This window comes from Molothrus ater, chromosome 25 (genome assembly GCF_012460135.2).
Source record: "Molothrus ater isolate BHLD 08-10-18 breed brown headed cowbird chromosome 25, BPBGC_Mater_1.1, whole genome shotgun sequence".
Taxonomy (NCBI): domain Eukaryota; kingdom Metazoa; phylum Chordata; class Aves; order Passeriformes; family Icteridae; genus Molothrus; species Molothrus ater.
This window is the reverse complement of record NC_050502.2, coordinates 2,783,326-2,799,129: the sequence shown is the minus strand read 5'-3', so window position 1 is coordinate 2,799,129 and position 15,804 is coordinate 2,783,326. Positions and strand designations below refer to the sequence as shown.

The 15,804-nt window shown below is 45.6% G+C and overlaps 1 protein-coding gene and 1 long non-coding RNA gene across 3 annotated transcripts in view; one reads left to right on the top strand and one right to left on the bottom strand.

Annotated features, from left to right (window-relative positions):
- NGF (nerve growth factor) overlaps positions 1-15,680 on the bottom strand; it is a 28,424-nt gene extending 12,744 nt beyond the window's left edge. The window contains exon 1 of one of the 2 annotated variants that reach the window (XM_036398463.1): positions 15,487-15,680. The gene's annotated coding sequence lies outside the window, so the exon portion shown is untranslated. The remainder of the gene's footprint in view (positions 1-15,486) is intronic. The other variant, XM_036398464.1, reaches the window with a different exon arrangement.
- Positions 1-15,804, top strand: part of LOC129046932 (uncharacterized) — a 43,070-nt gene that overhangs the window by 504 nt on the left and 26,762 nt on the right. The window lies entirely within an intron of this gene.

Sequence of the window (15,804 nt, the reverse complement as noted above, 5' to 3'; positions counted from 1 at the left end):
CACTAATCCAAGTAGTGTTTCCTTGCACTGAGCTAGCACAGAGATTGATTTAGGTGTTACTTCATTCCTATGCTCTGAGAATCTCAGCTCTGCTTCAGCTGCCACCCCAACACCAAACCTGAGGCCAGAGAAGCACAGCCCAAACTTCAGCACTCTCAGCATCCTGAGTGTGTCAGGCAGCTGCTGCACAACAAATCTGCTCATGCTCCCAGAGAGCAGAGACAGTTTGAACTGGGGCCATATTTCATATTTCAGCTGGACCTTGTGGGCTGCTGGGCACAGACCCAGCCAGCAGTGGGGAGTAGGAGTTTTCCATCTTTGTATTATGTCAGAGTCTGAGGGGAGGCAGCTGCTGTGGATGTTTTAAGATAGGAGGTTTTTATTCCCTGCTCACCCATTTAAGGTGAAATGAAATTTAAGGTGACATTTCAGTGTGGGAAGGGGTTTGTTTGTCTGGATCTTGAACCTCTGGAGCCTGACAGCTCTGGAATATCCTCACCTCACACAAAGCTTGAAGGGTGTAACACACAGAGAAATGAATGATGCTCCCTTGCTGGGAGCCTGCAGCTGTGGCTGGAATAAATGTCTTTGAACATTGATTCAGCTCTCCTGGCCACACAGACCCTCTGTGCAAAAGGACAGCTCAACAGAAGAGTGTCTGCAAAGGAAAGATCAGATCCTGTCTGTGCTGTGGGAATCCTTCAAGCACAGAACAGACAGCAAAGAAGTTTAAATGAAGTTCAGCAACCTTTGCTTAAGAACAGGAAACAGGGAGTTGGACTGACCTGGCACTCTCAGCAGCTCTTATAAATCTGTGTTTGGCAGCTCACTTGTGTGAGGAGGATTTGAAGGGTCTTTACATTTTCTGGCATCATCTGGTGGTTGAAAGCATTTTTGCTTCAGTACAAATGATAATGGGAAAGATGCCTCTTTTTCCTTTAAACTGTGCCCTTGAGTGTTTCTGTCACATTTTCTAGAACTCTCTTTGGCCCTGCTCTGAGTCTGAGCAGCTCTGAAACCCTGAATTGCAACACAGTGCTATCACTGATAGCATTGGACATCTTTGAACTACTCATCCTTCATCTTTCTGTGGGGCTCACTGACTTCCCTGTTATATGGACGTGGAAATTAGGGAATTCTTAAAAAAGTAAGCCAAGATTAGAAGATTACTGTTCCTGTGTTTACCAGCATATTATTTTCCTTGCTAGCTTTTATTATATTAGATATGAACCTTTTTTCCCCCATTTCCACAGTGAGAACAATCAGTGGATTGAATGTGGGAACTCCTGGATGGGAGCAATTAAACTGCTGTAGTGAGTTTCCTCAATCTACATTCACCAAAGCAATCTTGCAGAAGCTGGTTAAACAAAAGTTAGTGCTGTGTCACAGCCTTAGAGAAAATAGGGGGAAGGAATGAGGGCAGGAGGGGCTTCTGAAAGCTGTGGAGTGGTACCTTCATATAGCAAGGAGAAGCTACAGAACTAAAAACTTTGTGAATAAAATGTCAAGGCTGCACCTGGTAAGTGAAATATAGCTTGAAGTTCACAGGATCATTAAGGCTGGGAAAAACCTTTAAGATCATTAACACAGCACTGTCATGTCCACCACTAAAGCACGTCTCCAAGCACCACATCCTCATGTGTTTTGAACATTTCCAGGTATTCCACTCCACTAGTGCCCAGGGCAGCCTGTGGCAATGCCTTCAGTGAAGAAATTTTCACCAGTATCCAATCTTCCCCTGGCCCAGCCTGAGGCTGCTCCCTCTCCTCCTGTCCCTGCTCCCTGGAGCACAGCCCAACCTCCCTGGCTGTCCCCTCCTGGCAGGAGTTGTGCAGAGCCAGAAGATCCCCCCTGAGCCTCCTTTGCTTCAGGCTGAGCCCCTTCCCAGCTCCCTCAGCCCTTTCTGGTGCTCCAGACCCTTCCCCAGCTCTGTTCCCTTCCCTGGACATGCTCCACTCAGATTATGCTTCTTTCAGTTTAATAAGGGAAAAATGCTGCAGAAAAATGCACGAGTGCTCCTGACAGGACAAGATGTTGGGAGCCTTTGGTTGGCAGAGACACCTTCCACCATCCCAGGCTGCTCCCAGCCCTGTCCAGCCTGGCCTTGGGCACTCCAGGGATCCAGGGGCAGCCCCAGCTGCTCTGAGCACCTGTGCCAGGGCCTGCCCACCCTGCCCAGGGAACAATTCCTAATTCCCAATATCCCATCCATCCCTGCCCTCTGGCAGTGGGCAGCCATTCCCCTTTTCCTGGCACTCCAGGCTGTCCAGAGTCTCTCCCAGAGCCGCTTTAGGCACTGGAAGGGGCTCTCAGGTTTCCCTGGAAGCTTCTCTATTCCAGGCTGAGCATTCCCAGCTCTCCCAGCCTTCCCTTGTAGGAGATGATGTTGATCCCAGTACAAAATGGAGCCTGTTATTCAAACCAGTGTGGATAAAAAGTCATGGCCTACATGGAGGAGAGCTATCTTTGTGCAAGCTTTGATGTTAAAAAATAGTAACTTGAACTCACAGATGTACTGATTACCCTGCTAAAAGAAGACGTGGAATCTCTTCTCAGAATTACAGCATTTTAATTAGAAGAATGTGAGCAAAGCCTTAATCTTGTTAGTAGGGATAGATACGGATGAGGCAGAAACAAAATCCACAGCAACACAGTCCAAACACAAAAAGCTGTCTTGGATGTTGGTAACAGCACCAGAACTGCTCCCTGCCACTGCTTTTCCTGCAAGACTAAGCTTGACACTGACTAAGTTGGAAGAAATTGCTCTTCTGCCTTGTAGCACTGAGCTACATCACACACAGCTGTGTGAAAAAAAATAGCTGAAATGTGGGAAAGGTACTTCAGGTTTACAAACCAAATCCACAGATACTTGAATATTCTCTTTAAAGTTTCTTTGAGCCCTTCTAAATTCTTGTGACATTCAAGGATCAATAAGAATCTCATCTGTAGCTGATTCTGACAGATGTTAATCTTTGCCTTGGCTTTGCAGTCTGCTTGAAATAGTACTTGTTCCTTCATGTCAGGCCTCTGGCAATGCTTACAGAGCAGGATTACAGTCTCCAGTCAATCCCATTTGTACTGTCATTAACTTTCTAAACTGTTCCCCATAGCTGGCAATCTTTCCATGCTTGGAGATCTACTTAGTGGGAAGCTGGGAGAGTGATGGGTTTTGCCTGTCTGGAATCATTGTGCCTTTAATTGAGATTTGTTTAATTTTGTCATTAAGTCCATTTACATTGTAGGCATTTCATGACCATGATTACACACTGTGACTGTACCCTGGCTGTGTTTTATGCCATTTACCTAGTAAAGAAAGAGAAAAAAGCTCTGTGTTTACTTGAGATTTTTACAAGTAGCCTTTGTTTTTTTCTTCCATTTACTTATTTAATAAATTAACCTAATTTTTGGACTGGAAAAAATTGCTCATGTGCAGATTCTGTGCTATGTTTCTAAGGAAATTACTAGATTTATTTGGCAAAATACAGGTGAGGATTCCATACCTGCTTGTCTGGAAGGAATTGTCAGAACCCATAAACATGGGAATTATGGTTGATTCCAAATTAGGGACACATCTCAATCAGAAAGCAACAGGAATGGGAACATTTCTCCTGCAAACAAGGACTTTGTGTGAACAGAAATCCCTGGGTGCAGCTTTTCTGAGTGTGTCCCTCAGTCCCAGAGGTGTGGGAGGGCTTGGAGCAGCCTGGTCCAGTGAAAAATGTCCCTGCCCATGGCAGGGGTGGGATGAGATGAGCTTGAAGGTCCCTTCCAGCTCAGACCAGGGTGGGATCTGTAATTCCATGATTCTCTGACAGGTCAGGTGCTGGTTTTTGGTTTTTTTTCATCCAGGACTTCAACAGTCAGGGGTGCAGGTGACTTTCCTTCTCCCAGAATGTGAGTCAGGGGTGAGCAAAGCTGTGGGAGTTTCAACACGAGTTCGATAGTGATCACTCCAGCAGCTGGGGAAGCCAAAGTCTTGCTTCTTAATAGGAGAAAAGAAAGCTGATTAATCAGCTGAGTCATCCTGCTCTGCCTCAGTGCTGGTATGAGTGGCATTCCCTATGGATCAGCCTATTCTGAGGGAAAAGCCAAACCATAATCAAGGCTAATTGACTGAGCTCAATCAAATGTTTCAAAATACCACCCATGAGTTTGACATCAAATAAAAAGCAGGGATATTCCCAGGCAGACAGTTAATTGCTTCCTGGAAACCTGTTCTTTGCAATAATTTGGAGATTTTCACCAGTGCTCCCTTTTATTTCCATTCCCTAGGCTTACAGTGCAATGTACAGATTAACAGACTGGAACAAGACACTTGCCCTCTCACCTTTCTTCTGAATGATGCTGCAGTGCTGCCTTGTCTCTGAGACAGAAAATTTGCAGCCTCCAGGAGTTAAAACAACTTTTTAGAAGGTTTTAGAAAGATAAATAATATCAACTTCTTGCAGCTATTAGTACTAGCACTAAAAATTGCAGTATTTTAGAGCAAAGCCAGTAGGCTCTTTAGTCATTATGTTTAGAGAATTAATCCCAGAGGGATATTTCTATGGGTTTTGTTTCTTACATCCAGCAGAAACTGTTTCAAAGAGGAGCTGAAATGTCAGACTTGTTACAAGAGTTTGTCTGGTGGAAAATAACGGTGGAGTTTAAACATTTGTCTGATGTGCCCCAGGTTGTGTGCAGTGATGAAAAATCAGCAGCACATCTGTAAATGAATCATCGTTTTCCCTGCACGCACATGATTGCACAATTTTATCAGCTGCTTGCTTTGATGAATATTTGATATTTGTCATGTGTAGCTATCCCATCCCATTGTAATATCAGAAATTCCAAGCACGATTAACAGCTGAATTTGATGTCACAGTTAACGAGCCACAGTCCTCCTGTGACCCAGGGCAGCAGCACACAGGGTGAGCCAGCCTTGAGTCAGCAGGGATAGCAGGGCTGCAGTAACAGCACCAACATCTGGCTACCAACCCTGCAGCTGGATTGGACATTTCCTCACCTGGCTGGGTGTGCAGAGCAGGTGGCACAGGACCTCAGGTGAGGCCTAGCATTTGAAAGAATCAATATGGAATCCTGGAATGCTGTGGTTGGAAGGACTTTAAAGCTCATCCAGCTCCAACTCCAACACTTCCCACTGTCCCAGGTTGCTCCAAGCTCCATCCAGCCTGGCCTTGGGCACTGCCAGGCATCCAGGGGCAGCCACAGCTGCTCTGGGAAACCATTCCAGCCCCTCCCCACCCTCACAGGGCAGAATTCCTTCCCAATATCCCACCTAAACCTTTCAGCCTTTCTGTCCAAGCCAGTGTTTGGGTTTCACAAGGAATCTGGGAATGCTCAATCCAGAACTTCTGAAGTTCTCCTTTGTAGGAGCACCGGGGGTAGGACAGTGGGGACAGATGGAGAGGAGAGATCTCTGCAGCCAGGGCTTGGAACTTGTGGGTTATTGCAAAGGGCCTGGGTGCAGGGCCCTGCTGGGAGCTGCCAGCCACAGCTGGAGCAGGACTGAGAGAAGAGAGGGGGAGAGAGGATGAGAGAGGGAGAGAGGTTCCTGTTACAATACAATAAATCTTCTGTGTTGAATATTCTGATTCTCACTGACCAATCTAGTACAAGATACAAATCCTATAGCATTTCCATACAGCCTATAAGAATCATTACATTCCCATACTGTGTTACATTTTAAACCCTAAAAACTCCTCTTTGGGCCCTTCTGCCAAGCTGGCAGGGTCTGCTCTGACCCTTGGGCCTGTCTGCAAGCAGAGGGTGTTGTTCCATCAAAAGGGGATCACCTTCAGCTGGCCACACCATTGTTTTCCAGTTGTTCAGTAACTGAGGGATCTCAAAGCTTGCTTTCATTTCAATCTCACTTATAGTTTCCATATTCTCAAAATCTTTTGCCAGACAATCATATTTATAAGGCTTTCCTGTCTCATCTTCCCCAACACTCCTTCAGTTTCTGGGATCCTCTGGGAAGGTCCTGCTGGGACCTCCCAGCCCTGGGATGTGGGTTTGACCTTTGTTGTGGGGCATTGGTCACAACAGGGGCTGCAGAATGATTTCATGGGTGTGGTGGTGTTCAAGCAAAGGTTGGGCTTGATGATTTTGGAGGTCTTTTCCAACCTTAATGATTCTGTAATAAATTCCATGCTCTTTTTCCCCACATAATCATAATTCTGGTTTGGATTTCACTTAAAAATCCATCACTCTTCTGCAGCAGGACGTGAACACAGGTGCCACAGGCTTCACCTCTTCTGTACCTCCACAAAACACATCCAGAAAACTCCAAATCTGAATTTCCATGGGGGTTGTGCCAATATTAATTAGTACAAATAACCTGATATATTTGAAATTAGCTGTCATTATAACACTTCACCCCATATGTAACCAAGTATTTTCCTTGTCTGGATACTTGCTGTGCACCTTGTATTTATTACAGTGTTATTTGTTAATGCTTTTGTGTGGTGAATCAGTTGTCAGGAAGAATCATTGTGGTTACAAAAAAGCAGGTTTATTGTGAACTATAAGGAAGAAAATATGGATGAAGATGGAGTGGGAGGAGACAGAAGATGACATTTGTAGCCAGATGTGATTTGTAGTATGAAAATATTAAATGCTGTTGAAAAGTGGGACTCCACAGATTATTGACATAATTGTGGCAATAGGAATAAATTTTCTTTGGTATTTGCCTATTTTTGCTACAATTTTCCTCAGATGATGAATACATGAAAATTTTACATTGTCTAACACAAAAAAATGGCTTTTTATTCTGTTTTTTAAAATAACATATGTCTAGCAGATTTCTAACTGAACCATCTTTTAAAGAAGCCTATTGTGACTGAATTTTGCATCTTTCAACTTTTCTCTGGGGTTTCTTTGCATTAGTATTAGGTTCAAAGCAATAATCAAGGTCTAAGCCTCACAAGATCATTTTTGCCTGCTTAAAATGAAAACCAGAGGGGAGTTTTGCTGATTAGGTGTGTATTTCATTTCTGTGCACAATGCCAGAGTTTAAATACATGTCACTTGGAAATGAGCTTTTGCAAATTCAAAGGGAGAGAGATGAACTTCAAATCTAAACTTTAAACCTCACATCAGTTTTCCTGTGGCACTGGAGATGTGTTATTTTCACAGAAAGCATTTCCTTTGGCTTTCAAGTGATGGCACAAGCAAGTGCTGAAGACTGAATTCAAATTACTCGAATTCTTTTTAAAATTTGAAATCCTGAACAAAGGGGAGACATTCTGCAGGTCATTAAATTGTTTTCTAATTTCTTTGCTTTCAAAGAGGAGGGAAGAAATGAGAAGGAAAGGGCCACACACTTTTCTCTCTCAGAACACTCAGAAAAAAGAAATGGTCTCTAGAACAGCCCTGCCCAGCACCAGGAACGTGCACCCAGGCAGAGCTCATGGATCAAACTCCCTCTGATGCTTTGGATTCTGGATGCTTTGCCAAAACCAGAAACTCACACTTTTGGCATAGATAAAGTGTCCTGGAATGTGAAGCTGAGCAGTGACCCTTTGCACTCTCCTCTTTACAGCTTGTGCCTGAGAAAATGATGAGAGGAAGGTTTGGCAGGAGGGACTGGGCAGGGAGTGTTTGGATCCAAGCAGAACAAAAACGTGGATGTTGAATGTTCAGTGCACTGATAACACCAATCATGGAATTCCAGGATGGTTTGGGCTGGAAGGGACCTCAAAGCTCATCCCATTCCACCCCTTCCACAGGCAGGAACACCTTCCCCTGTCCCCAGTAATGAGGGAAGGGATGGAAAAGATTTTTGACATGGAACATAAACCCACACCTCACTTCAGTGGCTTATTCTGTGCTGATTTGTTTCTCTTGATACACTTCATGTACTTTCTCCTCCCAGGTAAGAAGTGCAGTTACTGTGATCAGTTTTGCTGAGGGATATGGATCAAATTGCTTACACTGAGCAGAAACAAAAATAATCAACTTATTCCTTTTTAGAGAGAACCCTTCAATGTCCTCTCAGCACAGGACAATGACCAGGTGAAGAGCTTGATGTCTCTGGCAGGGGCAAATAGAAGATTCTAAGAGCAAGGTGAGCAAAATCTCAATAATTCACATAAACAGATTGTATGGCTGTGGGAATGCACCCACCTCAAACCCCTTGCTGGTCTGGTGCTGGGACGTAGAATGTCCCAAAAGGATCATGGAATAATGGGCAGGAAATGATGCACTGGGAAAATGCAGGCTGTGTCATCCACCACAGGGCAAAGCTCTTTGTGAACAAGCACAGGTCTTTTCTCATACCTGACTCATCCAGCACATAAAGTCGTCAAAGAAAAAGAATAAAAGCTATATTTCAAAATAGAAAAACATATATTCTGTGAGCCAGAGCTCTTAAATGTATCATAATCAAAATATTACGTAGCAATGAGGTGCCTGGCAAATCCCCATCACAAAAATTCCTGAAGAACTCTTTTTTTTTAAAAAAAGAGCCTGGATCACATATGGTTGTGTCAGGAACAAAATAAAATAGTCAAAGTGAAGCAGTGAACCAGACCAGTAAAAAAAAAATCTGTGTCACCTTTCTACTTATACAACAAGGGGAAATACAAAGTGATTAAGAACTGGAAAAATCAAAATAGTAGTTTTTCACCTTGCAAAGCCACAGTTGGCAAATAGAAAGTTATCAAACACATAATCTGCTTCCCAGCTGCATTTACACTGGGCTAATTTACTCATTGGAGGCCAGAACTGTCAGAATCAGTGTAATCTTTTTAAATTTCCTGGGCAGTTAAGAAGTTAATGGAGGCAGTTTTCACTGCATCCTCTTTAAGGCAGCAACATTTCTCACAAATATGGCAGATCAAAAGAAATTACCAGTCCTGAGTTCCAAACCAGATTCATTTTATCCATTAGTCATTCATTTAATTCATTCCTTTGATTTTATTCTTGGAGGAGCTTCATGTTTGCATAACATAAATGGTCATTATGGTTTAGTGGGCATCGTGGTGTTTGTCAAAGGTTGGACCTGCTGACCCTGGAGGTCTTTCCCAACCTTAATGACTCCATGATTCTGTGATTTTGTCAATAATACGTCAACCAAGGCCCAGAAAAAAAAATCAAAGAACTGGTTTTACTTTCTGGTTGTTTTTGTCTGTCTTTTGTGCTGGAATGCCAGTTAGGATTTTGATTCCTAGCAAGTCAACAGGAGCAGAATCTGAACTTTTATTGGCACGTTGTTATGGACCCCATGGGGACAGGAAATTGGATTTTGGAGCCAGGAAGATAAACGAGGGAAAGACTTTTTGGAACCAGTTTATGGTCTGTGTTGATGCTCAGTTTTAGAAAACCCTGAATTAAAGAAGTCTTGAACTACCTCAAGTGGTCTGATCACTGCAGGTTTGATTTCTGTCACACTGAGAAGGGATTGTGTCAGGGTTTGGTTGGAAGTCCAGGCCAGGGAGCTCCTCCCTTGGTGCACTGTCACCATGTCCTTTGGTGCATTGTCACCACCTCCCTTGGTGCATTGTCACCATCTCCCTTGGTGCATTGTCACCATGTCCTTTGGTGCACTGTCACCATGTCCCTTGGCTCCCTTGGTGCACTGTCACCATGTCCTTTGGTGCACTGTCACCATGTCCCTTGGTGCATTGTCACCATGTCCTTTGGTGCACTGTCACCACCTCCCTTGGTGCATTGTCACCATGTCCTTTGGTGCATTGTCACCACCTCCCTTGGTGCATTGTCACCATGTCCTTTGGTGCATTGTCACCATGTCCTTTGGTGCATTGTCACCACCTCCCTTGGTGCATTGTCACCATGTCCCTTGGTGCATTGTCACCATGGCCTTTGGTGCGTTGTCACCACCTCCCTTGGTGCACTGTCACCATCTCCCTTGGTGCACTGTCACCATGTCCTTTGGTGCACTGTCACCATCTCCCTTGGTGCATTGTCACCATGTCCTTTGGTGCATTGTCACCATGTCCTTTGGTGCACTGTCACCACCTCCCTTGGTGCATTGTCACCACCTCCCTTGGTGCATTGTCACCATTCACCATGTCCCTTGGTGCATTGTCACCATGTCCTTTGGTGCACTGTCACCATCTCCCTTGGTGCACTGTCACCATGTCCTTTGGTGCACTGTCACCACCTCCCTTGGTGCACTGTCACCACCTCCCTTGGTGCATTGTCACCATGTCCCTTGGTGCATTGTCACCATCTCCCTTGGTGCATTGTCACCACCTCCCTTGGTGCATTGTCACCATGTCCTTTGGTGCACTGTCACCTTCTCCCTTCGTGCACTGTCACCATCTCCCTTGGTGCATTGTCACCATCTCCCTTGGTGCATTGTCACCATGTCCTTTGGTGCACTGTCACCTTCTCCCTTCGTGCATTGTCACCACCTCTGTTTCCTCCAGGAAATGCCACTGTGAAATGTGGCAGTAACGTCCATGAGAGAGGGCAAGGAGGAATGGCTTTACACTGAGAGAGGGCTGGGTTAGATGGATATTGGGGACAAATTCCTCCCTGGGAGGGTGGGCAGGCCCTGGCACAGGTGCCCAGAGCAGCTGGGGCTGCCCCTGGATCCCTGGCAGTGTCCAAGGCCAGGTTGGACAGGGCTTGGAGCAGCCTGGGACAGTGGAAGGTGTCCCTGCCATGGCAGGGAGTGGGATGGGATGAATTCCCTTCTCAGCCAAACCATCCTGGGATTTTATATGATAAAACCCATCCCAGCAACAGTGTGTGCCTGATACATCCTGATTTGGGTTATCTGGTGGTGTCAAGCACTGTGCCATAAAATCTCAAAGCATCTTGGAAATGCTGGAGCCTGGGGGAATAAAGGAGAAAGGTGATAAACAGCTGCCTCCAAGATAAGGAACAGTCAGAGGTGTTTCATTCAGTCAGCAGTGGCCTGAGTCAGCTCAAAGGATGGCAGAAAAGCCATCAAACGTTATTTCAAACTACCTGCTGCAGTCATTTGAATTTAGACATTAAGGCAGAGCCTCCTTGGTGTGTATTCAGGGCCTGATTTCTCCTTGCACTGGGCAGCTTCCAGCTGTGTGCTGGCTCCAAGGACTGAGCAGCACTTTGCTGATTCTCTCCTGCTCTCCAGCCCTGGTGTGATCTCAGTGTCTCTCCCAGGAGCTGTTCTGACTCTGGGCTGCTGGAGCCAGCTCTGGATGTCCTTGGTGACTCCTCAGCTCTCTGCCAATGCACTCAGGTTCTTGGCATCCAGGATTCACTGCTGGCGTTGCCATTCTCTGCTGCATTTCTCAGGGTGATGCAGTTCTCAGAGTGAAAGGTTTTGCCAGTGTAATTAATGAGGCATTGCCCTGCTACTTTTTACTTGAGATTTATTTGTGCATAATATTTTTTGTGGAAGCTGTTAGAAAAGACCTGAGTTCAGTAAAAATTTTCAAATAAGATGCCAGCTCCCTATGAAGGCCACATTGAGATGAGATAAAATAGTATTTCCCCATTTCAGTGAATTTCACAAGATGCCTCAGGATTCACCGGCCCTTCTCCACTGTCTCAGACACTGATTTGCCTGAGGAGCTGTAAATCTCATCACTGATGTCTTTCTGTACTGGTAACATCCATGAACACTGGCCTACACGTAATCCTTGAGCAAACACCAAAATGAGAGATGTATTTTACCTCTTGCCATTCTTTCACCAATGAACTGGTAACCTGCAGCAAATATTAGTGTCACCTTTTTGGGGTGGGTGAGGTGGAGTATTTGACAGCTGAAGCACCAAGGAGAGGGAATTAGAGCAGCAGGTCAGGAATTCTGCCTCCTGCAGCCCCTGGGGATGGCTGGGGAGGGGGGGACACGTGGGGAGCAAATCCTTGGGCTGCTCTCCCACCCCGAGGTGGTTCTGGAAGCACAGACTGATGGAACCACAGGCAGCAGCTTTGCTCTCAGTGTGCCTGAGTGCTCCCTGCGGCCTGTGACCTGCAATATCCATGGGGGAGAATTACAGAGCTCCTTTATGCCCAGAGGGAGGAGCACCTTGTTTTGTTTGCCTTGACTTTGCCACCTGCCAGTTTTATTTCCTGCTCCTCGATTTTGACAACAGCCATTTCCTCTCTACATCTTAAGGACAACTGTGACTATAAATATCTCCCTCACACCCCTGCTCAGCCATCTCTTTTCCAGACTTAGAAATCATAATCTCTGTAGTTTCTCTAAATACAGAAAATGTTCCAGGCTTTCATCATCCTGCACCTTTTCTTGTTTTGCTTTATCTTTTATCCTTGTAACCAGTGACCAGAGGTACCAGCAGTGCCCAGGATTTGGGGATGGGATGGGTTTATATTGAGGGTCTGAGATCTTCTTTCCCCCAAATTCCTTTAGTATCAGTGGCCTTGGGCAGACAAGAGTGCACATAACTCACAGTAATTCATACTGTGATTTCTTGGCAACAGCAAAAATGATCTTGCTTTGCTTGACCACATAATTTTTGTGAATAAATTCACACACACACACACACACACACACACACACAAATATTTAATGAATTCTGTGGGGCTGCACAAAGGGCATTGTGGGGAGAGAAAAAGCCACAACACATCCCACAGGACATCTGTCCCTGACCTTTGGTTGGAGAAATGTTCTCAAATGCTTTGGCCTCTGTGACCCTGCCCAGGTCAGGCACAGCACAGGGAGAATTTCCTTCTGGCCAGGGCAGGAATGCAGTTGTAGGAGCATTGGTGACGCTTTTTGCTCCCACAGGAGCATGGAATCTTTCAGGTTGGAGAAGACCTCTAAGAAAATTGAATCCACACAGCACCACTGAGCCATGTCCCGAGTGCCACACCTGGGCATTTCCGAGCACTTTGGGTGTGTGGTGACTCCAGACCTGCCCTCAGTCCCAATACCTGGCAGCCCTATCAGGGCAGAAATTTTCCATAATAGCCAACCTGACCTTCCCCTGGCCCAACTTGGGGCCAGTTCTGCTTGTCCTGTCCCTGTTCCCTGGAGAAGATCCCGACTGCCCCAGCTGTCCCCTCGTGTCAGGAGCTGTGCAGAGCCACAAGGTCCCCCCTGAGCCTCCTTTGCTCCAGGCTGAGCCCCTTTCCCAGCTCCCTCAGCCCCTCCTGGAGCTCCAGCCCCTTCTCCATCCCCACTGCCCTGGGACAAGTCTTTTTTCTTTCTTTCTTTCCACGAGATAAATTGGTGGGAAGAGGTCTTGCCTCTTTCTCAGGGAATAGAATGAGATTTAATAAATATTTGGGTGTAACAAATCCTTTGCCCAAGCAGCTGCCGGCAGAGGTCAGCGTTGCTGTAGCTGGGCTGGAAGGGGTTGAGTTTCCCTGGCTTTTATTGGCCCCACGTTTGGGATTGACAAACATTTCCTACCCCACCAATCCAGTGCTCACTGTTGCTGCTAGAGCACTGAATCTTTTGGAATGCAACCATGGGTTTTAGGAACCCTTTATCTTTTTTTTTTTCTTTATCAGCAGTTTGTTTGTAAAATGTAGATGAAAAAAATCAAAGATTTCTGTTAACTTCTTAAAACTACCAGTATTTTTCCACGTGCCTTTAATTTAAGTCAGTAATGCTGATTAGTACATATGTAATATTCTCCTAGTCCTAAAAGAATTTTGTAAGGAAACAAAAAACCAATTAATAGAATCTGTGCTTGAAGGAACATTTATATGGCCAAAGCCATGGAGCAGTAAGGAAATTTGTGGGCTTTACTCTATTGATTGAAACAATCTAGTTTTTAATGTGTTCTATTTGACCCTTGTTCTAGACATCCCATTAAATAAAGATATTTTACACTTGAAAATGCTAATCTGAATACGTATTTTAGGTCTTTTTCTAAACTAGTTTTTCAATTAATATCTCGTGGTTATTTCATAGGCTGCTCAGTTACCCCTATGAAGTAATTGTTTATTTAGCATATGGGTTAAAATGATGCTTGTGCTCATTGTAACTCTCCACTGAACTTAAATTAAGACATCGAAAAATATAATTTCAGACCTTGGTGGGGAAAAGGGGCACTGCTGAGCTACGAGGATGAGGAAATAGAGCCACAGTTACTTTCTTTACCACCTTGTTGGGAGGGCCAGACCCCTCCAGGGTGAGTGGCTGGGATTGATCAAGCTGTGAAATCACTGGTTCTGCACAGATGTGTCAGGGGGCTCCTCTCCAGACCTCGCTGAGATTTGTTTTAAAATGATTCATATCTATGATTATTAATACATTCTAAGGCCTTTAGAGTCTTTCTTATCATACTTGAGAACTCTCCAATATATTTGATTCATCGTTCAAATCCCTTCGTTCCATCCCTGTAATCTCTTGGGGAAGTGCAGAAAATGTTGTAACCCTCTGAATTTCAGACAAAACTGTCTGAAATGGCATTTGGCAGGGGGATTTTAAAAGGCTGTTTGCCACAATATCTGAACCAGCTCAGAAGTGCCACAAGCAGGAATGTACAGACAAATCAGCTCCCTCTCTGTCTTCTTGCAGATCATTGTCACATTTTAGTTTGGCTTAGTAAAAAAAGTGCCCCAAAAACTTTATAGTGATACTCTAATGCATGAAAACATCCATAAATTATCTAACAGCCACAATGCAACTTCCAAGTTGTGACAACTTGGAAAACCAGCCTGACAAGCACGCTCACTTTTGGTGTTTTTCTAAAACTTCTTGAGCTTTATAAGGAGAATTTAAATTGAAGAAAGAACCGAAGCACAAACACTTTTTGTTCTCAGCACACAAATTCCTTCTGTCTCCCTGCCTGGGGTCCCTGTTTTTATCTGTGAGCAGAGTCTCAGCTAAAACAGTGTTATCACCAGCTATAAATCAATAAACATTGTCAGCTCCATCCTGTCACTACACACAGGCAGCAGGGAGGTCGTGAGCTTTTCCAAGTGGACATCCCAGAGGATCCATGGTCTCTGCTGAAGCACTGCTCTGTCTGCAGCTAAAAGGATCCTGCCTTGGGTCAGTCACGCTTTGATTTAGCAGAATTCCTATTTATTTATATTAGTAAAGAAAGAAAGGAGTTTTTATCTAGACTAGAATTATCACAGGGCAGGAAAAAAGGGAATAAGAAAGCCTCAATATTCAGAACAAAGCCGGTAAAGAATTTTCATATAGGTGCAACTGCTGTAGAATGCAAATAAAACTAAGTTCCCATATACCTGGATAAAAAGAATAAGAGCACTTGCATTTCCTTGAGATTAAGCTACTCTGGCTAAAGATGTTTTTCAAGCTCTAAGCTTATCCACAGCTGCCCCACCAACACCTTCCAGATGTGCGTGCGGCCAAACCTGCCTTGAGCAGATGCGATTTTCGTTTCCACCAACCCACAAGCAAGCAGCGAGCGCTCCGTGCTGCACAGACATCCCATCCCACCTTATCCCACCGCATCCCACCTTATCCTGCCCCATCGCATCGCTCCGGAGGAGGCTCCGGAGGCTGCTCCGGAGCGCGGAGCCGGCGCTGGCCGCGCTCCGGGGCCGCGCTCCGGTGCCGCTCCCGCCCCGCTCGCTCACCTGGGAGCCGCAGCGCTGCTCGCCGCTGCCCGAGGCTGTCCAGGCTGTCCGGGCTGCTGTGACACCCCTGTCCTCGGCCCCTGTGAGCCATTCACATCGCCGCTGCCGTGGCAGCCTCATTCAGCGCTCGGGGCTCCGCTCTGATTCACGGCGAGCCGGCTCCCTCTGGGTCCTAGCGCTTGTGGACGTGTGGGAGCTGCACGGGCTCGCAGGAATTCAGCGCTTGGCTCGCTGCCGAGCGCAGGCAGGGATGCACAGATGTGCAGTGAAAGTTTCAAAGCCTTGGCTGCTCTGGGAGTGCGCTCGCACAACGCCCCG